Source organism: Hylobates moloch, unplaced genomic scaffold, assembly GCF_009828535.3.
Source record: "Hylobates moloch isolate HMO894 unplaced genomic scaffold, HMol_V3 SCAFFOLD_2, whole genome shotgun sequence".
Classification (NCBI taxonomy): domain Eukaryota; kingdom Metazoa; phylum Chordata; class Mammalia; order Primates; family Hylobatidae; genus Hylobates; species Hylobates moloch.
The window spans coordinates 79,699,425-79,725,176 of NW_026652277.1; the positions used below are offsets into that span (position 1 = coordinate 79,699,425).

Below are 25,752 nucleotides of genomic sequence, written 5' to 3' on the forward strand. Positions count from 1 at the left end.
CACAGCCAGAACACTTCTGTGTAGAAGATCACAGAATCTGGCCTGATAGAAGTGGAAGTTAGCAGTGAATATTATATATTTCACAAGACAGACACATTTTGTCAATGTATTTTCTTTGGGTAACAGTGAGAGCATGATATAAAACATCGTGTAATATTTTAATACTAGAACTCTCCCAGTGCCTTTGTCTGAGAGTATCTGTGATCCAAAATTCAGAAAGGTATAGATGCCTAGAGAGGAGCTATCAGATTTCTGTGTCTGACTCCAGGGATCTCTAAACTGACAGAACCACAGTGGCACTGAGAAGCAAATACCAGGTCCCCTTCTCATATGCATCGCACAGGGAGGCACAGGAAAGAGACAAAATCACCAAACCCAGTTGGTTTAGACTAGTTGCTCAATGCCGTCATGTCAGGGATGCCAGGAAGCGTCTCTACCTCTACACTTTGGGCCTATCATTGGCTCTCTTTCGGGTTTGAAGGAGTGCACACGAAACAATTGTTCATTTACTGCTGGACGTCTCACAGCATTCACAACTGTCATAGAACTTGGAACTGCACATAAAAAACCCGCTTATGCCACAGGGAACAGCTGAAAGAGGGCTGGCAGACAAGAGGGATCTGGGAGAGTCACAGGACCTGCTGGGGTGCTGGGTGAGCCCACCACACCGTCTCACTCCTCCTCTTCTTTGCCTGGAATGACTCCTAGCCCTCTGAACAATCTGTAGGATTCCCTGGCCCAAGCCCATTCCAGTTCCTACACTAAAACTCTCTCCAGCATCTGATACAGCACCTCTCAGCTGTTCGTGACATGTTAAAGAAGAATCATGGTGTTGATAAGTGAAAAGAGAAGTTGAGAAACAGAAAAAAGAGGAAATTTAGCTGAGCTGACTTTACTTGTATCTAAAAAATAAATTAAATGCCTTGTCGTAATTTGACTCCGTGTAGCTTTTCTGCAGTTTTAACCATGGACATTGGCACTATTAGGAGGAAATGGATAAGAGTGTGGAGTGATTTTTCAAGTTACCAAATGAATGTGAAATGTAAGGCAATTATCCCATTTTAAAAAGTGAAACTAAACTGCAGGGTATTTCAGTGACTTCTAATGCACAGGAGATGCCAGATGTCCACTATCTTGTATTTCAGTGCCCAGACCCCTGTTATTTGTTTTCTTTTGCAGTGTGGCAATGCTGGGGATGCATAACGTCACTTATTCAAGCTCTGTGGAAAGCTATTGATGACAACTGTCAGCACATCAGCCACCCCCACTTTTCTGGTCAGACTCTGCCTGGCATTCACCAAGCTAAAATCTGGCAAACTGATTCCAGGAAACCAAGTGGCAGAAGTGGAACAGACTTTATTTCTTCACTCTACTTGGAGGCAGGACTTCTACCCACCCTCTTACTCCCATGATACACTTCCATTTTAATAACTGAAGAGAAAGGCTGCATTAAATTATAACTTTGGTATCATATTTTGAAGTTTAAAACAAGTATCTATTTTTATAACTTAATTGTTGTTCTCATTTACCTTCTAAGCTCATAAGAGGGATGAGAACTGGTTAATATTGAGCATAAACGTTACTAGAGAGTGAATATCTCTCTCAGTGTGGTGCTTAGGATAAACATACATTCACATACTGTTTATTATACTTCAAAAATTTTTTAAAAAGTTTAGCGTGGGGAAAATTTTTCTAGCTGTATTTAGAGAGTGACCTGAGATGTGGGAAAGTTGTCTATTGCTTATGTTATTTTTTTCACCCACTTTTGAATTCTTTGAGGCTCCATTTCCCCTGAGTTAAGCAGAGATTGCCACCCACCTTGGCTCTTCCTGCCTCTGCTCCAACAGAACCTCTTTGTTGTTTTATCTAATCAGATTCAGAGGCCCTGCTATGGTTGGCCCACTTGGATTTTTCAAGGAGGTTATATTTCTTATTTCCCAGGCTTCAGAGAACTAAAAATAACTTGGTGAAAATCTGAAAGGCAAAACTGCTCTATCTGCCAGCATTATAAGGAGATAGGATCAGGTTTAACCAAAAGACAGTCTATTTCTGTTCTTCCGTGACAATTAAAGCAAATCATAATGACACCAGTTCAGTACCTAGAGCCTCTGGTTTGTTTCATGTCCACATTTAACACATTTATTTTTTTTCTTATTTTTTCATTAAAAAAATCCATATTAACACCTACGCTTCCAGGACTATCCTAAAAATAAAACTGCTCTTGAGTCATGGTGGCTTTCACCTTTGTGTGTCTAATAATTTTTTTAATAGTAAATGTTTAAATGGCACTGATAGAACATGGTCTATCTGAATGTCCAATATCACCATTTGTCTACTTATAGCCACTTTCTATATTTTAGTCCTATGCTAATTGTTTTACCGCTCAATGTAGAATCTCATCCAGAAACTTGAATATGTGACCCTAAAACTCATTATGAAGGATTTGCTAATCAAGACAAACAGCCTTCTTTTCATGAAGCTTTGCTGGCAGAAACATCCACCTCCATGTTTCCTAAAGACAGATTATGCCCATGAAACATGGGTGAGGGAACATCTGTCAGACATAAAAGATAAAATATATCTGGCTTTGCTTTTTCACGTTTTATTTTTTAGAGCCATAAAAAATTAAGAGACTAAGTCAAGGGAAAAAGTTCAAAAAAGGAGTTTGTACATTAACTCTGCTGCTAGGGCATCAGAGGAGATATAGGATTTCAGCTCTGGACTTACAAATATGTGAAACTAGAGATTATGAAAACAAATATTTAGCCATATTCTTTAGTTGTCTTTTTGTAAAGGTTAACAGTTTCATACTGAATTAAAAGCAAACAAACAGTGGTGAATTAAGAACTTTGTTCAAACTGCTTTCTTTGTCATGCTCACAGTGATAATCCCATTTTACAAAACTAAGCAACTGAAAAACAGGCAACTCTCCAGGATAATACCAAAAACACCACTGGTACTGGAAAGCATTTACATGCAACACGGAAATTGAAATGATAAGTCAGTCAACTTAAGTATAAAATATAAATATAGATAGCTGAATTCAGTCATCAGGTTCACCAGACAAACTGCTTCATATACAGTATCTCAGCTAAGTTGCAATCAACAAATCAGAATAATAAAATTGACTTCTTATGTGGAAGGTGGGACAGCAATGAGTAAGACTGTCAGCACATAGGAACAGGAAGAGTATTGTTGCCATTGTATTTCGAGCTTCACACACTGGACCACAAACTCACTGGAATAGATTTTGTGTTCTCTATGAGGAAAAATTTTTCCAATTCTGGCCATTTTTAACCTCCACCAGGGGAAGGACCATCTCTATCCATAGTTCTCCTCCAGGACCTGTCAGTTGCTGGCACATAATAGGTGCTCATGAAATATTTACTGAATAAATGAATGAAGGAATGAATGTATAAACAGCCTGAGTAGAGATGGTCTCATTTCCAGTGATATTTTAAGTGAGAAATATCAGAAAAATGCAAAACTTTTGTGAGCATTGATAACATTTTACTTTCCCTCTCGCTCTGAAATACTTTTCCAATCTAAAACTTTGCAAACAATGAAATAGAAATTTTAAGCCATTATGTGCAAAACTGAAACCTTCTGTTACTAAATAGTTATTCCAGGCAAAGCTTTGTTTAAGAGAAAGAAAGGATGAATGGATTAGCAAAGAGAAGGAAAATCTCTTTGAGGAACATTCTGTGTCTGATATAAAGTGGGATAAAGAGAAGAGCATATGGTACAAATAGGCCACAAGCAACTGACAACGTTTTTAAAAATGAAAATGATCAACATCTCCATTATTTTTGCCTTATTCAATAGTTCTAGTGCTTATTTTCAGTCCAATAGCTTGTTTTGCTGAAAAATGCTTATAAAGCATAAAAGTTGGTTGCAGCCGTGCTAGGTGTTTGGGAACAAAAGGCACAAGTGCTTTTGCAAATATTCCCCTAGGTCTGCTCTTGCTGACAGATTGATAGTTGGGAATATTTTGAAAATATGTTATTCAGTTTAAGTCATTTTCAAGTGGGATCTTGCACACACAAAAAAATTGTTAATGTTTTATCTCCATAATAAACAGAAGTTACTCAAACATATTAAATGATTTCACATATTCAAAATCTTTCTCTTCTGTGTATCTACACATACTCGTATTTCTGCTGAAGGATTAGAATTTGAATGTAAAAGACAAAGTCACTTCAGAAAGTATGTGCTGAGTAGACCCATTTCAAATATTTAGGAAAATGATCAGATCCATTTTCTTAATTATTTGCCAAGAATACTTAGCAATAATTACTAGTGCCAAGTACATTAGGGACACCATCTTATATCTGAACAATCCTGATAGATAAGTATTATTGTTATTCCCATATTACTGATAAAGAAATCGATGCTTCAAGAGGTGAAGTAACTTAAAATCCAAGCCACTCCACTATAAATAACGTAAGATTTTGACCTTCTTCTGGTGACAAGACATTGTTCTTTCCACTACAGCCAGTGGTCTTTAAGCTGTGTTCCATGTGTAGCTGGGTACCGATAGTTTGGATATCCCCTGCATCCACTCCCTCCCTGTATATACACATAGACTCATACATACACATACCCACATAACACACTTCTACAAACATACAGGTTTGACTCCACTTATTTGCTTTTGTTTTATATCAGTGCGAGGGCCAATAAAATAAAGTATAGAGGGAAGGGGTAGTATGATATCCTGTCCCATGTGGATCTGTAGATTGGATTTATTTAAAGGGCAATGACCATAGGCAGATGGAAATGTTCAAATGTATATTGGGCTGTACAGAAAAGTATGTAAGAGCATGGAGAGAAAGCCCTAATGCCCATCTGTGTTGGGCACTCAGATGTGCTGGTATCCCTTATTAGGGACCTTTTAAAGTACCCTGAGATAGCACCTTTGCTGTGGACAGTGGCGTTTTCATTCTGGACATTGACAGCTGTGTACCTCCTTCATATGGCTTTGCAATCAGCTACCAGAGATAAACCAAAGCCAGGGCAAGGCAGCAGACGAGGAACAAGGCAGTCCCATTTGTGAGCACAGGTAAGGAACTGGGGGACACTTTGGAGGGAGGCTGTGTATATTCACTAGATAGATAGTTAGATAGATAGATAGATAGATAGATAGATAGATAGATAGATAGATAGATAGACAGACAGATGATAGATAGATAGATAGATAGATAGATAGATAGATAGATAGATAGATAGATAATGTATATTACACCTGGACACAGGATTCTCAGGAGGGTATTTTGATAACTGAGTGGGAGGCTTAGCAGTTATTCTCTGAACCTTCATTCCTGTTTCACCCAGATCCCCTCTAAATTCAAATGTTTTATAATTTGGGGATCCATGCAACATGTCATTTGAAGAAAATATTCTGTGGCCTGAAAAGTGAAACTTAGAAAACTAAACCATGGTACCTCTTTTTTCCCAATTGAAATTGAGTTTGAATACCCTTTAACAAGTTATACAAAAATTAAAAAAAACTAGTAATGGATGAAAGAAGTTTTAGAGTAGCTTTAAGAATGATTGCTGTTGATAAATCTGAAGGTTTTTATTTTTTTTTAGGAAGCCATTTATCTATCCACAATTCTCAAAGGTAGCTCATCCACTCAGACCACCTAAGAGGCACTCCATACCATTTCATCCCTCGCTTCTCTGCTCAAATTCAGCTCTGCATATGTACCTGCCTACTGGACATATTCAACAGCACCTTAAATTCAATAACGCAATGTATCCAAAACCTATTTAGCTTACTTGGTCAACAGCTCCAACACCCATCCATTTATTCATCCAAGCTAGAAACTTCAACGCTATCATCAGTTTCTCCCTCTACCCCACCTCCTAGGGTACCCAGATCAATTCATTTTGCTTCTGAACAATCTCTCAAATCTTTTTCTCTCTCTCTTCCTCGTGGCCCCTTTCTTTTAAAGCCCTCATTTTCTTTTGCCTGACCACCACAATAGTCTCCTACCTGAACTCCTTGTCATCTTTCTCTCCTCCTTACCAATCTCTACATAGATAACAGAATTTTTAATGCAATATGAGTATATCATCTCTCTCTTTGAAATCCTTGAGTCAAAAAAATATTAGGCATGGCATATACAACTTTTCACATTCTACCTTAACCTTTCCAACTCAAACGTGAACATTGACCTAGATATGACTGTTAGTAGCAAGAAGTGTGGCTGAAAAGGCAGAAATAAATTTATGATAGGGTATATTGAGTATTTCACAGAAATCTTTTAAAGGTTGAAAAACTGAACTCAGAAAAGGCAGAAAGAAAGAAAAGCAGCCGGGCGCAGTGACTCACGCCTCTAATCCCGGCACTTTGGGAGGCCAAGGTGGGTGGATCACAAGGTCAGGAGTTCAAGACTAGCCTGGCCAAAATGGTGAAACCCTGTCTCCTCCAAAAATACAAAAATTAGCTGGGTGCGGTGCCAGGTGCTTATAATCCCAGCTACTCGGGAAGCTGAGGCAGAGAATTGCTTGAACCCAGGAGGTAAAGGTTGTGGTGAGCCGAGATCATACCACTGCACTCCAGCTTGGGCGACAGAGCAAGACGTCATCTCAAGAAAAAAAAGAAAGAAAGAAAGAAAAGCGAGGCAGAAGAACCACAGCCAATAGCTGACTACAGAACCAAGCTAGTTAAATCTACCATTACTGTCACTGTACAATAATGGTCCTATGCTTTAATGTCACCACTGTTCTCTCTTGACGCTGTCTCTGGATGCTAGAGATGACAGTGGTCCTACAGCTGCTACTGTCCCTGGAAATTGCAATATCAGTGATGCAGTGAACACCAGAAGAATTCTCCACTGAATATTTTTTCTACTTCCCTTTCCTCATCAAACTGGCCCAGCTGAAGTAGAGGTCCACTCCCAGCCCAGAAATGGGTAGGTGATATGGGTTGAAAAAACAAGAGATGGACCTTTTAGCTTCATAGAGAGAGGCTGTAATAAAAAGTGAAAGTAGATGCTGGACACCATAAAACAATAGGAGTGGGGTCTATGCTTCAGCTATTCAGGCTGTGCAACATGCTCCAAAGAAGAGCATGCTGTGTTTGCCTCTTCAAACACATTGTTTTCTACATTTGAAAAGATCTTCATTATTTTCTAATAAGGAGGCGTCTATCTTTCCCTGGTCTAATGCCACCTGGCTGGCACCTCTAGGCAGAACTGGTGCCTCTTTGGTTTGTTTGTTTGTTTTTTGTAGTCATAACAGTTTATTGTAGCATTTCTCACAGTGTGTTGCGGTTATTATTGTGTCATTTCACAATTCTGTTTCCCATCTCAACAGTAAGTTTCCCTTGGCAGGGACTATGTCTTTTATCTCTGTGCCTTCAGAATCAAGCATTGTGCCAGGGACAAAATGTGTCTCCAATAAAGTTTGTTGAATAATTTTTGTGGCTCCCCTTGGAAGAATGTGTTAAAGTCTATGGGGACTCCTAGAAGACACCAGCCTCGACAGTCAGTAGCAGAAGCACTTTCCTTCTCTTCCCCAGTGACAGGAACAGATACTCCCAGAACTTCACAAGACAATTGCAAACTGGAAGACATTCCTGGCATGAACATTGGCCATCAGGCTTATAGTCAGCATCTCCCAACTCCATTCTCAGTTCTAACCTGCATTATGATGCAGCCTTTAGCATTCTGCTAAGGTTACATCTATACCAAGGCTTATGTGCAGTTGTTTTACCGCCTGAACTTGTTATGAACTGGGTACTGTAGCAATCTTGTGAAAAGTTTTCCATTATTTCACAGGTGACAGTTAAAGCAATTTCAAGAGTATTTAAATTCTATAGAATAGTACTCATACACACAAAATCAACATTGTCCTCTTTGTGCTATGAAGACAGTAAAGAGCCGATTGTCTCTACATAGCTTTCACAGATTGCAAATGAGACAAAATTCTTGAAACTCTTTAAAATAATATTGGACAATATGTCAGTATAACATTATAAAGATAGAATTATCTTCAGCATGTATTATAGGTATTACAATCTAAAGATAATAAATTACATGTCAAAATTGAATTTTTTATCAATAATAGAAGATAACATACAATATACATTACTAATATTAACTAGAAGTCACAGCATTTGTGAATAATGTTCATTGGTTTTAGAGATTTTTAAAGCAATACGATTCTTCAACAAACACGATTGTCAATTGTCATCTGGATGCCCTTGGAGACACATAGAACTATTATTCCTTTGACATGAGAGATAGTGGGCACGGCAATTATTCCGCCAACTTGAGCCAAATTTGCTAAAAGGAAATTAAACTGAAATAGATAACTTTGGAAAGGTAAATGACACAATAGTTTAAATGGTAAAATTGTGTAGGGAATAATTATACTTAAATTCAGGGGAAAATGTCATTGTTCTATTGGTGTAGTTGGTGATATATTGTTTTTACACACACTTAAACTCACTGTTTCATTCCCCAAGTTACAGTTTTTATCTGTGTTCCTGGGAATCTTTGGAACCCCAGCGGTTCTCAGAAATTTATTTTGATAAAATTTTTTAATTTGGACTTTTGAAAAACTTTAAATTCCATCTAGTCTTGTTTGGGTTCTGTCATAACACATTCTGCTAGTTCATATGTGAACAGTATTTTTATGAAACTATTAAAATGTATTATTGGCTTGAGTACACTGAAGATTAACTCCTTTCCCTACTTCTTTCTCTAAATTTCATTCTCATTCTCACTGTGGGTCCTTGCATTTGGTCCACTACACCCAAAAATCTAATAATATATGTTTCCAGCCTTAGGAACAAGATTTGGATTCATTAAATAAATAACAAAGAAAAGAAGAAATTTGTTACAAGTCTCAATCTGCATCTCTGACATTCCTATTTTGATATTTATTTTATTATTAGAGCATTATTATTTTAGACCTCTTTCACAACATAAAATCTTTATTACAAACATAAAATAACTTACTTTATTTTCATTTAAACTATAAATATTCTTGTAAGTTTACTTATTATTCCATATTCTGGATTTTTTAAAATAGAAAACTCTCACATAAGAACTATTCTTAGGGTAGACATAAACATGTAAAATGCAATTATGTCGACAATAACTTCCCAGAAAATTAAAGATTTTATTGCTTTTTTCTGATTATACATGAATTTTAAAATAGAAATAGAATATAAAACTTTTATCTTGAATAATTTATTTCTTCAAAAGTAAATCTCAAGCAAAAATAACAAATTGCAAGCAAGGGTGGTGCATACTTTGGTGTTTCATATATTAGTCTTTTTACTTTTTTTTTCAAACTTCAGAAAAGACTACACGTTCAATAGAAATAACTAGAAAATATAATAAAGTGTAATATAAAGAAAAAAAAAATAAATCAAATTTGGTCCCCCCAATCCATCTTTGATGTACGTCCTATGCATTTTTCTATGTGCTTATATATAAATATTTTATAAAATTTGAATTACAATTTTAAATCTGATCTTTGAAATTCTATCATATCCAAAGATTTAATCAGAAAAGACCAGGGAACTTTTCAAAAAAAGAAAAGAAAATAGCCTTTTGTTCTTGAAAAGTTGCCAGAACTAAAAACGTAAAACAAACTCAAATTAGCAGTATATTCTGGTTGTGTTATCCAGACCTTAAAAGGCTGTTGATCTGACCCAAAAGTATACAATTTTCTTCCAATGTTCAGATGCTACTATTCTCAGCTGACTGTTCCTAAATGGTTTCATTTCCTGTTAGTCCCTGCCAACCCTGCCTCCCCACCCACGTGATTCACCAGGCTGTGGCTCCACTGCAGGGAGGCCTGGGAGTTCTCAGACCTTCCAACTTAATCCTCCATGATGGTAGACATCTCTGGTTGCCTGTCTGCCACATTCCCAGTATCAGAACAAATCCACTAGATGTTTTGGTTCAAACAAAGTATATTCATGATAGTGACATTTCCAAGCTCTATATAAAATAAGATTCACCTCCACAGTTAAACCACAGCTGAGACTACCTCATGAGAGCCCTTCATCTTAAATCAGCCTATGACCTCTTCTTAGATTTACACCAAAAAATATGTTTTTAAAACCCCAGGTTAAAGTTAGTAACGTTAATACATGACTTTATTTCTTCTTTATTGCTTGCAGTATCCCTATTATATATTTTTAAACAAAAGATTCAATTTCAACTAAAATTAGATGAAATTTATCTCCTTTAGAAGAGTATTAAGATTCAGAAACAACCTTAGGATATGGAGGTCAGATTCTCATGGGTTTTATTCTCCTTTTTAAGAAAAATAATATGCACAGACACAAAGATAGAACAATAGACACCAGGTCCTACTTGAGGGAAAGAGGGTGGAGGGTGGGAGGAAGGTGAGGGTCAAAAAACTACTTATTGAGTACCATGCTTATTACCTGGGTAACAAAATAGTCTGTACACCTAGCACCCACAATATGTGATTTACCTATACAACAAACCTGCACATGTACCCCCAAAACTAAAAGTGTTTTTTAAGAAAGAAAGAAAGAAAGAAAGAAAGAAAGAAAGAAAGAAAGAAAGAAAGAAAGAGAAAAGAAAAGAAAGAAAAATAAATCATTAATATCTCTCTTCCTTGGAGCAAAAAGAAGAGAGGAACATAAACCTACATCTTTACCTATATATTGCAAATAGCTTTCAGAGTAGGCAAAAAGTCTATGTAAAAAGTGTTTTTTGCATAAGAGGAAGGAAATGAAACTGCTAAAGAAAGTCACTTTCAAGGTTATATTAACTTATGAGAAGAATGTGGTAAAAATAGCAAGGCTTCCTCCAGCTTCCCAAAGACAGAAGGAGAGGTCCCTAACCCAAAGGTCTTCACCAATGCTCATTCTCTCTCTGAGGAACCCTATTCTGCAGCAGTAGGCAATTAGTCAAGATATTTTATTCGTTCCAAGCCCTTCAGAATGGAGAGCCAAAATGAAAGAATGTTCCCATTGAGGCAATATTTATCCAAATTAAAATAATTAACTTATTCAACAATTTACTAGACCCTGGGAGGCAAGAAAACATGCAGGTGAACTCTGAGTAACTGTTGAGCTGGTGGAGGAGATGCCACAGCTTCCCACATCTCTCATTGTACTACCTTAGACAATTGTCGTCATTGCTATCGTTGAAATTGGACAGAGCAATAGAAGATCACCTTATATCTATTGGAATTGGACTCCTGCCTGGAAATAATGTGCTTGCTCCTGCTCAGACCAAAGAACAATTTCTCTAACCTAATACATTCAGGTAGGTTAGAAGGTGGCAGTGGGAATTGAGAGGGAGAGAAGCATCACCCCATACACATGACATTCATTCAAGATGTGTCAAGCATTCAAGATGTCTTAAGTTTTGACTTAAATCATTAGATAATAAATTGGACCAATAGGCAATAGAGCCAATAGTTTTGACAACCACACATTGGTATAATGCAAAAATTAATAACACTACACCCAACCTCAAAGACTTTATGATTGGGTAAGAAAAAGAGGAAGCGCATACATTAAATAAATAAATAAATAAATAAATAAATAAATAAATAAATGAAAATTTAAAAGTAAATAAGATAACATTTTTTACTAGATATATAAACTAAGAAAAACTGTTGTTCCCAACTTAAAATATTAGGTCACCAAAGACTTGGGTGGGAGCATAAAATAAACCTGAATTGGATGGTTCTTTTGCTCCTTCTGCAGTTTTTGTAAAGTTGAATAGGTTTCTTTAATAAGGCAGTAGTGTTACAGAACCAATGCTACTCTCAATATTCTTATTATTACATGTAGAATAATGCAGGTGGTGGATTATTCAGGATTTTCTTTCCTTTGGCTTTCACCCTTAGAAGCAGTCCCTTGCTCATTAAAACCTCCTGCAGAGGGCAAACAAGGGAGGGGATGGGGCTGAAATTCATTTTGGAACTTGTTGGAAGCATTGGTGAAAGGTTTGGTAGAATTGCAGAAACAGTCTCTTTATATTTTCTTTTTCTTTCAAAGAAACTTTGTTTTTCATCAATGAGATTTATATGGTGACTAGAAAATGTATGTTTGTTTTGATTTTCTGGATAAAGGAGTTCTTCAAAGAAAGGCTTTATGAAAAAATTAAAATTTTCTCCCATTTCATATCAAATATTAATTTATATTTTTCCTGTTAAGATTGATACATAACTAAAAACAAAAAATTGAGTGAAATCGTTTTCAACACACAGAACACATTTTTTTTTTGCACAAGTAGCAGGTTTTGCACAAGTAGCAGGTTTTGCACAGGTAGTGAATCTATTTTCATGTCTAAATGCTATGTTTTATGTTAAAATTGATGAACCCCAAATACACTAATGAATCAGGCAAGAGTGAACAACAAAAGTCCAAAACTATTTTTAACACCTAAATAATGAATTTAGAATAGTTACTAGAATCCATAAAGGAGCATTAATTAAAATAACAAAGTCTCTGGTGAAAAATTTATCAAACTCCAGATCCTGATAAGTGCTCATGCAACTTCTTGCCAACCCCGCCTCTTTACCATGGCCCCTGCAGGTAAAGAGAATGCTATCAGATAGCAGCAGGCTGCACCTAGTAGCCTCATGGAGGCTTCTTAAACGTGAGAACCACAGGAAGATTAGAGAGTAAACCAAGTAAGATAGAACTGACTCAAAAAAGAAGACAGAACTGAGGGGAGGGACAATTGCATGGACTTTTGTGAAGACTAATGTTTGGCTGTTCAAACAAATAGTCCATAAAAATAGACTCCTCTAACTTAGTCACAGAGTTATGTTTTTATTGTTTTTAAGACTTTCTGATAGTTTTGATGACCCTTTCCTGGGGCACTACGAGACAAATGAAAAACATCTTTCTATAGTCTATGCTGGAAGAAAAGTACACACAATAATGGCCATAATAATAATAATAGGTATCAAACCATTGTTTGCTACATATGCCATAGGATGTGCATCACAAAGAACAATATAAGAACAGCTAATGTGTATTAAGCATTATTATGTACAATGCACCATTCAATATTTAGCTCTTACAGTGCTATGGTATAATGTAAAAGCTATTTTTTTGCCTACCAAATGAATGAGGAACTTGGGATGGATGGTGCCACATTTTAGTATAAACTCTTTGTATAAATCAAATATAATTTCTCTAAACCAGGCCTCAGCCCTGCAGGGGTTCCTTTTGCCCACTGGTGGCTCCTTTGGCTGGCCAGATCCAGTGTTGTCAAGAGGCAGCAGAGGCAGACCACAAATGCTGGTAACGTTTAATGTCAACTCATGGGTCACAGTATTTTTTATCCCTGTTTCTTTTAATTATGGCAAAATACATATAGAATAACATAAAATTTACCATCTTAATCATTTAAGTATACAGTTACTAATGTTAAGTACATTCACATTGCTGTGCAACAAAGCTCCAGAAATCTTGCAAAACTGAAACTCTACACTCATTAAATAATAACTCCCCATTCTCTCCTATCCCCAGCCCCTGGCAACCACTATTTTACTTTCTGTCTCTATAAATTTGACTACTCATGGTACCTCATATAAGTGCAATCAGATAGTATTTGTCTTTTTCTGACTCACTTGTTTCATGTGCTACAGTATTTTTTAAAACACAGACTATGTTAATGCAAAACATTAACTTTTTGCCAATGAAAACTTATCATTTTATAAGGAGCTTTTAAATATATACAGAAAGGAGCAATGGCAACTGATGACTTTGTGTTTCTAAAACCCAAATGTAAATTATTTTAACTTACTGGTTTTTTGCATGTCTAACAATTTATCTAGAGCAAAAGAAGTTTTAAATCAATACATGCTACCTATGACTTAGCCAAAATACATATTAATAGTAGATATTTTAAATGTAGTTTATTATTATTGATAAGATAACGATACATTTTGCATCATCAGGCTCTCAGATGTAAATTTATGAAGTCCACGCTATGTCACTAAGAAATATATTGCAAGGCACATCTACATTTTCATTTCACTTAGTTTCTTTCCTTTTTTAAAAAATAGAATACTTTTATCAATTATAGACCCCACAAACCCAACTGAAATTAAATGTTATATTTATATTTGAAAGAACAAGTAGTCAACAATCCTTTGCACTTTAAAATTGCTCTTAAAATATAAATTGAGAGCACTAAAGTCAATAATTAGCCGGATGTCCTTGGAATCCACCAGATAATTTTATTCTTAAAAATTATTTTTCTTCATTTATAAATGGCATTAAGTAGATTGTGACTTCTTTTTTAAAAAGGCCTTGTAAGAATAAGTTTCAGTTTAAATTTCAAACTTAAATTTATTTTCAACAAAGCTCACATTCTCTGCTCTAAACTGTCCTTTCATGACCTCTGATGGTGAAAGTGTAAACTGACATTACAAATACTATCAGAAATAATGCCACAAATTCCATTTACCTTATTATTGAAGAACTTTCTCCTTTTCATATTTATTTACCTTGAGAACATAATAGCATCAATTATTCAACAATATGGAAGTAATGTTGGACAATTTCATACACTCCAAAGTGTTTTTTTAAAAACCCTCTTATTCACAGCTTGTAAGTCTCTGATAATGGGTGCAATTTACATAGCAGAATGAACGTTTTAGTGATATAGCAGCTTCTATGACTACCCGCTCTCAAATGTAAATTGAATAAATAATAGAATTTAGATAAGTTGAAACAAATATTTTAATTTACAAAATCATTACTCTTCCTAAGTCTCGGTAGTTATGAGTAAGAAAGCAGACTTGCATATTAAAACTTCAATTCTTTAGATTCTTTTATTGTTTCAACTCAGTAAGATTGTTGTCTAGGCCTGAGTTTCTTCCAAAAAGGCTTGCTCACAAGGAATTTATCTGGGAACATGGACCCGGAGAGCAGCTATATGATTGGGGGAATAAAAACAAGGAAAATGAGAAAGCTGAAACAAGAATTCATTGTCAAATGACTGCAGCTATGGCTAACCTGTGCTGGATTCAAAGATCTTTTGAGAAGCCCTAATTAAATGCATGAAGAAAAGAGTATCATTTCTCTATGGGCTTCCACTCCCCACGAGTGAAGGTGGCTCCTGGGACTTTGACTACCACATAACCACTTGCGACTTGTGTATGTGTGGCATTTCAATGAACATTTCACACTTCAACGTCAGAAAAGTTCCAAGGAAGGAAGTGAGAAGCTCATACCTTGGCTAAAAGTCAGGCACTCTTCAGCTGCACCTGCAGGAAGCTGGTCAAAGTCTGCAAGAATTGCTTGTTGAAACAAGGACTGCAGTAAGATGTGGCACCAAGAAGATTTGAAGTGATGCACACAGTGTTATCTGATGCAGTAGATCCTTTGCACTACTCAAATCTATCTTTTCACTTCCTTAAGTTCAATCTATCTCAGAGTCCCCTTTAAGGAGTTGGCCAGCCACAATCTCTGCAGGAGGGTTTCTGGAACTAGCTACAACCCCTGCTACAGCTGGTCCCCAGACTTTATTGAAAGGCATTATCTCTGTCTTCCATTACCAATGCTAGATTTCTCTTGCCCTTGGCCATCATCTCAGCTGATTTAAGGTTTCTTGCCTGGTAGAGTAACCCAGACCTTTTTTCTCAAGGCTTGCTTTTCCTTTATCAGGTCATAGCTGCCATAGCTACCCACTCACCATTATCACCTGGCATGAAAACACCAGGAGATGCATCAGTCAAGTCACTGGATAGTCCTCTCTGCCTCCAGTTACAATGGCTCTTTACATATGTAAGGATAGACTAGACTTTCAACTATATTAATTTTCTTTTGCCTGCTGATCCAGGAATGAGGAGTCCAATCACTGGAATGAAGAGCCCAAAGAGATAATCAGCAAGAGATAGTCAATTTCTGTGGCACTTTTACCTGGCAGAAGTGCTCTGCCTCCTGGAAACCAGGACCTGTAATCCAGCAAAGCCTAAGATTTCAAAGAAGCACAAACCTTACAAATAAGTCACCTGGGAGTAATGGTGAAAGGGACAAATTGTACTTCCACCCCTTGGTTCCTGAATCCATGTATTCTAGCTTAAAGGACACAGCACCATATATCAGCCACTGATATAATACATACATGTATCTCATCCTATCCCAACCTGGAACTTCAGCTGAGTCTTCCACAGGCTATTTCACCATAGGTCATCAGCTTCCAGGTGATGAGGTATTTACTAATTCCAGTGGATTCTATCATCATGCACCCATTGCTGAACCACCTTTGCCATAAAATGAGCTACTTGGGCAGAAATAATATAGTGAGACATGCCATGTCAATAGGTAACACTTTCTGCAAGCCCTTAGTTGGTGGTGATGGTGGAGGCTTTACTGGCAGGAAATGCAAATCCATTACTATAGTAGGTTTTAATTCCAGCATGGATGAATTGTTGCCATCTCCATGGTGGAAAGGATCTAATAAAATTAATCTGATATGAGATGACTGGCTGGACTCTGACAATTTCATATTGAGGTTTCACCACCAGCCTCTACTACTGACAAGCTGGGCATTCAGCAGGGGGCAGTAGTTAGCTTATCATTAGGGAGCTGTGCCCATTAATAGCCTCTTTTCCAGCTGTGGTGGCAAATTTGTTCACAAACCAAGTATCCAAGCAGTGAGATACGCAAAAGCGAAACAGAGTACAGCTCACATCCACAGAGAAACCTAACCTGTGTTGTTTGTTGTCAAGTACCTCTTATTTAGAGTGCTCATTAGTGAGCATTAACATGAGGCACAGCAATGCTGTACTAGTCCATTTTCACGCTGCTGATAAAGACATACCCAAGACTGGGCAATTTTCAACAGAAAAAGGTTTAATGGACTCACAGTTCCATGTGGCTGGGGAGGCCTCACAATCATGATGGAAAGTGAAAGGCGCATCTCACATGGTGGCAGGCAAGAGAAGAGAGCTTGTGTAAGGAAACCCCCCTTTGTATAACCGTCGGATCTCACAAAACTCATCCACCATCACAAAACTAGCATGGGAAAGACCTGCCCCATGATTCAACACCTCCCACCAGGTGCCCCCCACAACATGGGAGTTCAAAATGAGATCTGGGTGGGGACACAGCCAAACTATTTCAAATGTGCATGCCATGTACCTACTTCCATAAATACGTCCATATGCCTCTTTCCCCAGATACACTTGTCTTTGATCTTTTGATCTTGTTTTTATCAAGGCCCCTGAGCAAGAAGCGAAGCCATTTGTTACTACCCAGTAGTCTATGTATATGCTATAGATAATACCTCAGGCCATGTCTATCTCCATGTAAGTAACTGAAAATGTGCTCTGCTTAGAGCTCTTTGCATTGGGAGAATTTCTGTGTACTACATTTCTTTAGGGATACCTGTGAGTGTAGCAGTAGACTGACAACAGTCTATTTGTAGTTGGCATCAACAAATCACCCTTATTCATGTATGAACCAGGCCAGGATATTTTCTCCTTCATTCGTTGGTCATAGGATATACCCATAAGGTAACAGGAAGAGGAATGCCTGTGTGAATCAAGAAGCAGCATAGTGTGAAAGGGGTAGTTATGGGAGTCTTGTTCATCCATTCAGGTAAAGTCCATTACTTCTATGTTCTGTACCTGCTCAGGCTTTGTACCATTTCCACAACAGAGCGGATTTCTACTGTGCCTATTTGACGTTAGACTTGATAAAGTTGATAATTCTCAGTTCGATATAGCTGTAGTCACATAATCACTGCCATTTAAGTTTTTCTCTTTTTTTTTTTTGGCTTTATATTTCTTTATTTCAGGAAAGTTTTCTTCTATTATATCCTTAAAAGCTTTAAATATATATTTCTAAATTGTGATAAAAAATACATAAAAGTTGCCATCTCATCCAGTTTTAAGTGTACAGTTTAGTGCCACTACGTACTTTTCATATTACATCTTTTACCACCATCCATTTCCAGAATCTTTTCATCTTCCCAAACTGAAACTTCATACCCATTTACCAATAATTCTGCATTCCTCCCTCCCCCAAGTCCCTGGCCACCACCATTCTACTTTTTGTCTCTATTAATTTGAGGACTCTATGTACCTATATGAGTGGAATCATATAATATTTATCTTTTTATGACTGATTTATTTAATGTAGCATAATATTTTCAAGGTTCATTCATGTTGTATGAATTTCCTTCCTTTTTTTCCACTTTTTAAAATTATACTTTAAGTTCTGGGATACATGTGCAGAATGTGCACATTTGTTACATAGGTATACACATGTCATGGTGGTTTGCTGCACCCATCAACCTGTCATCTACATTAGGTATTTCTCCTAATGCTATCCCTCCCCTAGTGCCTAACCCCCCAACAGGAGCCAGTGTGGGATGTTCCCCTCCCTGTGTCCATGTGTTCTCATTATTCAACTCCCACTTATGAGTGAGAACATGTGGTGTTTGGTTTTCTGTTCCTCTGCTAGTTTGCTGAGAATGATGGTTTCCAGCTTCATCCATGTCCCTGCAAAGGACATGAACTCTTCCTTTTTTATGGCTGCATAGTATTCCATGGTGTATATGTGCCACATTTTCCTTATCCAGTCTATCATTGATGGGCATTTGGGTTGGTTCCAAGTCTTCGCTATTGTGAATAGTGCCGCAATAAACATATGTGTGCATGTGTCTTTATAGTAGAACGATTTATAATACTTCAGGTATATACCCAGTAATGGGATTGCCAGGTCAAATGATGTTTCTGGTTCTAGATCATTGAGGAATCGCCACACTGTCTTCCACAATGGTTGAAATAATTTACACTCCCACCAACAGTGTAAAAGCATTCCTATTTCTGAACATCCTCTCCAGCATCTGTTGTTTCCTGATTTTTTAATGATCACCATTCTAACTAGTGTGAGATGGTATCTCATTGTGGTTTTGATTTACATTTCTCTAATGACCAGTGATAATGAGCTTTTTTCATGTTCGTTGGCTGCATAAATGTCTTCTTTTGAGAAGTGTCTCTTCATATTCTTTGTCCACTTTTTGATGGAGTTGTTTGTTTTTTTCTTGTAAATTTAAGTTCTTTGTAGATTCTGGATATTAGCCCTTTGTCAGATAGATAGATTGCAAAAATTTTCTCCCATTCTGTAGGTTGCCTGTTCACTCTGATGATAGTTTCTTTTGCTGTGCAGAAGTTCTTTAATTAGATCCCATTTGTCAATTTTGGCTTTTGTTGCCATTGCTTTTGGTATTTTAGTCATGAAGTCTTTGCCCATGCCTATGTCCTAAATGGTATTGCCTAGGTTTTCTTCTAGGGTTTTCATGGTTTTAGGTGTTACCTTTGAGTCTTTAAGCCAACTTGAGTTAATTTTTGTATAAGGTGTGAAGAAGGATCCAGTTTCAGTTTTCTGCATATGGCTAGCCAGTTTTCCCAGCACCATTTATTAAATAAGGAATCCTTTCCCCATTGCTTGATTTTGTCAGGTTTGTCAAAGATCAGATGGTTGTAGATGTGTAGCATTATTTCTGAGGCCTCTGTTCTATTCCATTGGTCTATATATCTGTTTTGCTACCAGTACCATGCTGTTTTGGTTACTGTAGCCTTGTAGTATTGTTTGAAGTCAGGTAGCATTATGTCTCCAGCTTTGTTCTTTTTGCTTAGGATTGTCTTGGCTATATGGGCTCTTTTTTGGTTTCATATGGAATTTAAAGTAGTTTTTTCTGGTTCTGTGAAGAAACTCAATGGTAGTTTGATGGAGATAGCATCGAATCTATAAGTTACTTTGGGCAGTATGGCCATTTTCATGATATTGATTCTTCCTATCCATGAGCATGGAATGTTTTTTCCATTTGTTTGTGTCCTCTCTTATTTCCTTGAGCAGTGGTCTGTAGTTCTCCTTGAAGAGGTCCTTCATATCCCTTGTAAGTTGTATTCCTAGGTATTTTATTCTCTTTGTAGCAATCGTAAATGGGAGTTCACTCATGATTTGGCTCTCTCTTTGTCTGTTATTGGTGTATAGGAATGCTTGTGATTTTTGCACATTGATTTTGTATCCTGAGGCTTTGCTGAAGTTGCTTATCAGCTTAAGGAGTTTTTGGGCTGAGACGATGGGGTTTTCTAAATATACAATCATGTCATCTGCCAAAAAGACAATTTGACTTCCTCTCTTCCTATTTGAATACCCTTTATTTCTTTCTCTTGCCTGATTACCCTGGCAGAACATTCAATACTATGTTGAATAGGACTGGTGAGAGAGGGCATCCTTGTCTTTTGCTGGTTTTCAAAGGGAATGCTTCCAGCTTTTGCCCATTCAATATGATATTGACTGTGGGTTTGTCATAAAGAGTTCTTATTATTTTGAGATATGTTCCATCAATACCTAGTTTATTGAGAGGTTTTAGCATGAAGGGGTGTTGAATTTTGTTGAAGGCCTTTTCTGCGTCTATTGAGATAATCATGTGGTTTTTCTCATTGGTTCTGTTTATGTGATGGATTACATTTATTGTTTTGCATATGTTGGACAAGCCTTGCATCCCAGGGATGATGCCGACTTGATCATGGTGGATAAGCTTTTTGATATGCTGCTGGATTCGGTTTGCCAGTATTTTATTGAGGATTTTTGCATTGATGTTCATCAGGGATATTTGCCTGAAATTTTCTTTTTTTGTGTGTCTCTGCCAGGTTTTGGTATCAGGGTGATGTCGGCCTCATAAACTGAGTTAAGGAGGAGTCCCTTTTTTTCTATTGTTTGGAATAGTCTCAGAAGGAATGGTACCAGCTCCTCTTTGTACCTTTGGTTGATTTTGGCTGTGAATCCGTCTGGTCCTGGACTTGTTTTGGTTGGTAGGCTATTAATTACTGCCTCAATTTCAGAACTTGTTATTTATCTATTCAGGGATTTGACTTCTTCCTGGTTTAGTCTTGGGAGGGTGTAAGGGTCCAGGAGTTTATCCATTTCTTCTAGATTTTCTAGTTTATTTGCATAGGGGTGTTTTTAGTATTTTCTGATGGTAGTTTATATTTCTGTGGGATCAGTGGTGATATCCCCTTTATTATTTTTTATTGTGTCTATTTGATTCTTCCTTCTTTTCTTATTAGTCTGGCTAGCGGTCTATTTTGTAAATCTTTTCAAAACACCACGTCCTGGTTTCATTGATCTTTTGAAGGGATTTTCGTGTCTCTATCTCCTTCAGTTCTGCCCTGATCTTAGTTATTTCTTGTCTTCTGCTAGCTTTTGAAATTGTTTGCTCTTGCTTCTCTAGTTCTTTTAATTGTGATGTTAGGGTGTCGATTTTAGATCTTTCTCACTTTCTCCTGTGGGTATGTAGTGCTATAAATTTCCCTCTAAACACCGCTTTAGCTGTGTCCCAGAGATTCTGGTACGTTGTGTCTTTGTTCTCATTGGTTTCAAACAACTTCTGTATTTCTGCCTTCATTTCATTATTTACCCAGTAGTCATTTAGGAGCAGGTTGTTCAGTTTCCATGAAGTTGTGAGGTTTTGAGTGAATTTCTTAATACTGAGTTCTAATTTTATTGCACTGTGGTTTTAAAACACTAATGGTCAAGCACTCAGCCTCTACCAGGACCATGTAACACACTAAAAACTTTTCAAATTGCCAAGTAGTTTTCAAGAGCAGAAAACATGATCTTCTTCACTATCTACTGATCTGTCTTCTGACTATGTAATTGAGGCTTAGGGAAAGTTTAACACACCCCTATTTACCATGGATATTGCTAACCACCATCAGATTTTCTGGGTCATGTGCACCAAGCTTCCAGCATGCTTGCACTACTACCTGGACCTGTTACAGACCGTTCTATTGCTCTGGGTAACACTAAAGTCCAATAAATGGGTTAGTACAATACTCTCAAATGCAGTATATGCTGCTTTTAAAATCTACAAGGGCCCATGAAGCACTATGTCTTTTTCTGGGTGGGAGGTTCCAATGTGTAGCAATTTGTTTTTTATCTTTTATAATCATCTAAAACTTCAAAAATATGGCAGTAGTCTAAAATTTTGTAGGGTCCATATCCCACCCTCTGGTGTTCATGTGCCTAATTAGGGCATCTAGAATAATTGCCACTTCCTCCTTATCTAGTGCAATTATCATGATGCCATTAATATGGCAGACTATCATGATGTTGTGAAATGACAAGCCAATTAACTTTCCTACAGGCTACATTGTGATACAGAACAGCAGAGTTAATACAGCCATGGGGGGAAATAGTGAATGTAAACTATTATCCTACCCAAGTGCATACCAACTGCTTTTGAAGTTTTTTCCAAAGGTTATTTAAAAGACAATATTTTCCAGATACATAGAGGTGCTAGTCTGTGCCATCCCTCCCATGAAGAAGTCTTGATTCTGATTTACTCACTTGGATGTTGGTGGCATGTTTTCAGAGACTTTCACTTAGTACTTCCTACCATAATGGCTCCACAGATCCTGGAATCAACATAAGACTCCTTTCAGTTGCATATTTGGAAATTTTATAAATTATTTATTTATGGACTGGAGAAACAATCAAAGAGCAAGCCACAGACCCACTGTAACCTCTGTGAGACATACTTGAGCTAGCACTCTTTTACCTTTCCTCCATATGCCCTTATGCTAACTGGAAGGCCATGATAGCATTTCAGGTTCCCTGGCATCAGTATTAGCTCATGCCTTTTATCCAATAATCCTTGAAAAGTCTAACGATTCTTATTTCCAGTTTTCATCCAGCCTCCAAACACTCCCACTCTAACTAGAGACCCATGGAAGCTTTTCTGGCTCTCTAAAGCAGTTAGTACTAGGGTCAGCTCATACTCCTTATTCAACAGTCTTCAAAAAATCTAACTATAATTATTTCCTCAGTGCAGCGTTACCCTAGTAAATGGTCATAGGTCCCTTTGTGGAAAGATAGGGAGAATGTTTATAATTATTCATGTGACAATGCAGGGTCCTTCCTTAAGGGCACTCGACCTGCCTTTTAACCAATGAGATATAGGTCTACAAAATTACCTAAATCTAGAAGCTGGATGAAGGACCTAGATTTTCCATTGTGATAGCTGATGCTCATATTCTTCTTATATTCTGATGGAGCAGATCTTATGAAGATATTTTGGTTGTTGTTGTTGCATACACACACACACACACACACACACACACAAATTGCCCAGTCAGCTGTTCATGTACCTCATCCCTCAAACTGCAATTTATTAGCCATTGCCACAGATTCCTGCAGGTCAAGACAGCTGGACTGCTACTATAGACTTCTGCCCATTTCAGTAATTGCAACCATCTGACAGTTTAGTATCACCACATATGCTTTTCACTGAGAAATCCCATACCTTCACTGATACTAGGGAGACTAGTTTCAAGCAGCATCTCCTGTTACTAACCCTGACCTGGGAAGGATAGACATCATCAAGTTTTTCAGATTCTGATGTTCCCCTCACCAGCGAATTGTTTTCTGCCTTATTGAAGGGTATGTCCTCTGGATCCTCTCAGGGAACAAAGTCAGGTGATAGATGCTAGAGATCATATAACGAATCCACGCTAACATACCTATCTTCATGAGCCTTCTCAAATCTTCCTTAATAATAGCCAAAGCAATTTCAGCATTTCTGTCTCATTTTCCTATTTGCCATCATCACATGCAGACTTCAAGGAAACTTCCCAGAAGAATATTAAGACCAGCTCCAGATGTCCTTACTAGGACATCGAGCCCCAATTCAGGAGTGAGTGCTCTCATGTCAATAAAATCTTCCCTGTTCAGCCTTATTTTATTTCCCCCACCAGTCAACACTCTCAAAATTCACCCCTACATGTATTTCCCTGGCTTCTTTTAGTACATATAATCTAGGACCTGCAATTCCTGTAAACCATTTCTTCCTGGAGAAAGAATTGTATTTCTCGGCTCAGGTGTTTTGAGACCTCACCCAAGCTAGTGGCAGGGGGACAATGAATGGTGACCGGACAGATCTTGAGGAGGACAAGCATCATCTTGTGAGTTTCCTTCCTCATATAAGGGTCTTTAGGTCTTTTCAAGGTCTCTAGGCAAGAAGAGGATGTTCTACTCTAGTAAGGAGAATGGGAGTGCTTCTGCCATTATTGAGGGTTCAGGGAAATCTGAGAGTTCAAGACTCCCAGACTTATCCACCCAAATGTCCATATTCCAAGTTCGGTGTTCCACTATTTGCTACCAGAGCCCTGACTCAGAAGACCCAGAAAGGTTGTGGCTTCAATTCCTTTTGCATCTGTGCCACTCTTACAATTTGATCTTGGGCCTGACTTTCACCACATACTCTACTGCAGCTGCAGGAAAGGATGATTCCCTCAAATGCTGATATAAGCCCTTGACCTTTGTAATGCACACTGATTTTGGCTGACCTGAGCCATTAAAAGTCTTTATTTCAAGGCATCCAAAGCAATTAGTAAAATCCAGTCATTCTACAATATTAATAATTACCATTGCCATCATACTATATGAGTAACCCCTCACATTCCACCTGTATCTCTGCCTAACCAACCTCATGTGAGAATCTTAGCAATTGCATTCCACTGGTTATCATCACTCCATTTCTTTCGGCAATGGGGTCTTCATTGCCATCTTACTGATGAGTACTTCAGTTCCCAAATCCTATCCTAATGGTCTGCTTTCCAGGGATAACTCTAACACTATCTGTCTTTCACAGGGTTCCCCTGAAAGGATAACATTAAACATAGACTTGAATGAAAGTAATGCATTTGGAAATGAGTTGTCAAGTAGTAGAAGTGATGAATAAGGACAGTGACAGAGGGAGGGAGAGACAGAGAGAGAGAGAGACAGAGAGAGAGAGGGCGCGAGCCAATACAAGAATGTATCATCAAACAATTGCTGTGAACAACTGGTTCCAAATCACAGCAGAAATTCTGAAAAGTCTTACGAAATGTGTATCAGTACTGTCTACCCTAGGGTGAAAAGCAGAAGGCATTTATTCATCACTTCCTCCCCGCACTGGTCAAGGATTAGCCCACAGAAGTTAAGTCCCTTACACTTCCAATGTGCAAGCTTTGAGTGCTGAATGGGTTCCCTCAAGTATCAGAGAAACCCCAGGGAGCAGAAAGCAGGAGGTTCACATGCAGGCTTGCGGCAGGCACACTTTTGACTTAATCTGTGAAGCTAGTCAAAGCCTGAGCGAAACTGCTCCCAGCAGCAGTGACAAGAGTAAAAGATGAGGCCATGAACATGTGAATGTGACATATAGGACAGTCCAATGGAGCACACAGAAAAACAGAGTTCCAATTTGGAACTAATAAAGGACCATCGGTTAGAAAATGACTCTATATGGCCTATTTATGCTTAAGACTACAGACTGTGACTGGAAAAATATTTGTTTCTGGCTAAAAGATATTATAATCATTTTTCTTCATTAAAATTTCTTAATACAACAAAATAGTGATATTAGTAATTCAAAACATTTAGCTTAAGAAATGATAAGCACAACTTCAAATTTCTACCTTATCGACATATTTTAATAAAGTAACTCTGTGTTCTAAGAGTTCCATTCAATAAATCAGTAATGTGGTGGAGCCAAGATGGCCGAATAGGAACAGCTCCGGTCTACAGCTCCCAGCCCAAGCGACACAGAAGACAGGTGATTTCTGCAATTCTGCTTGAGCTTTGAAGAGAGTAGTGGTACTCCCAGCACGCAGCTGGAGATCTGAGAATAGACAGACTGCCTCCTAAAGTGGGTCCCTCACCCCCGAGCAGCCTAACTGGGAGGCACCCCCCCCCAGTAGGGACAGACTGACACCTCATTC

At 37.7% G+C, this 25,752-nt stretch overlaps 1 long non-coding RNA gene across 1 annotated transcript in view; it reads right to left on the reverse strand.

Moving 5' to 3' along the window:
- LOC131382547 (uncharacterized) overlaps positions 1 to 25,752 on the reverse strand; it is a 61,712-nt gene that overhangs the window by 25,587 nt on the left and 10,373 nt on the right. Inside the window, exons 2-3 of the long non-coding RNA XR_009212107.1 lie at positions 22,343 to 22,410; positions 17,366 to 17,512 (exon numbers count right to left, since the gene is read on the reverse strand). This is a non-coding gene — a long non-coding RNA (uncharacterized LOC131382547). The remainder of the gene's footprint in view (positions 1 to 17,365; positions 17,513 to 22,342; positions 22,411 to 25,752) is intronic.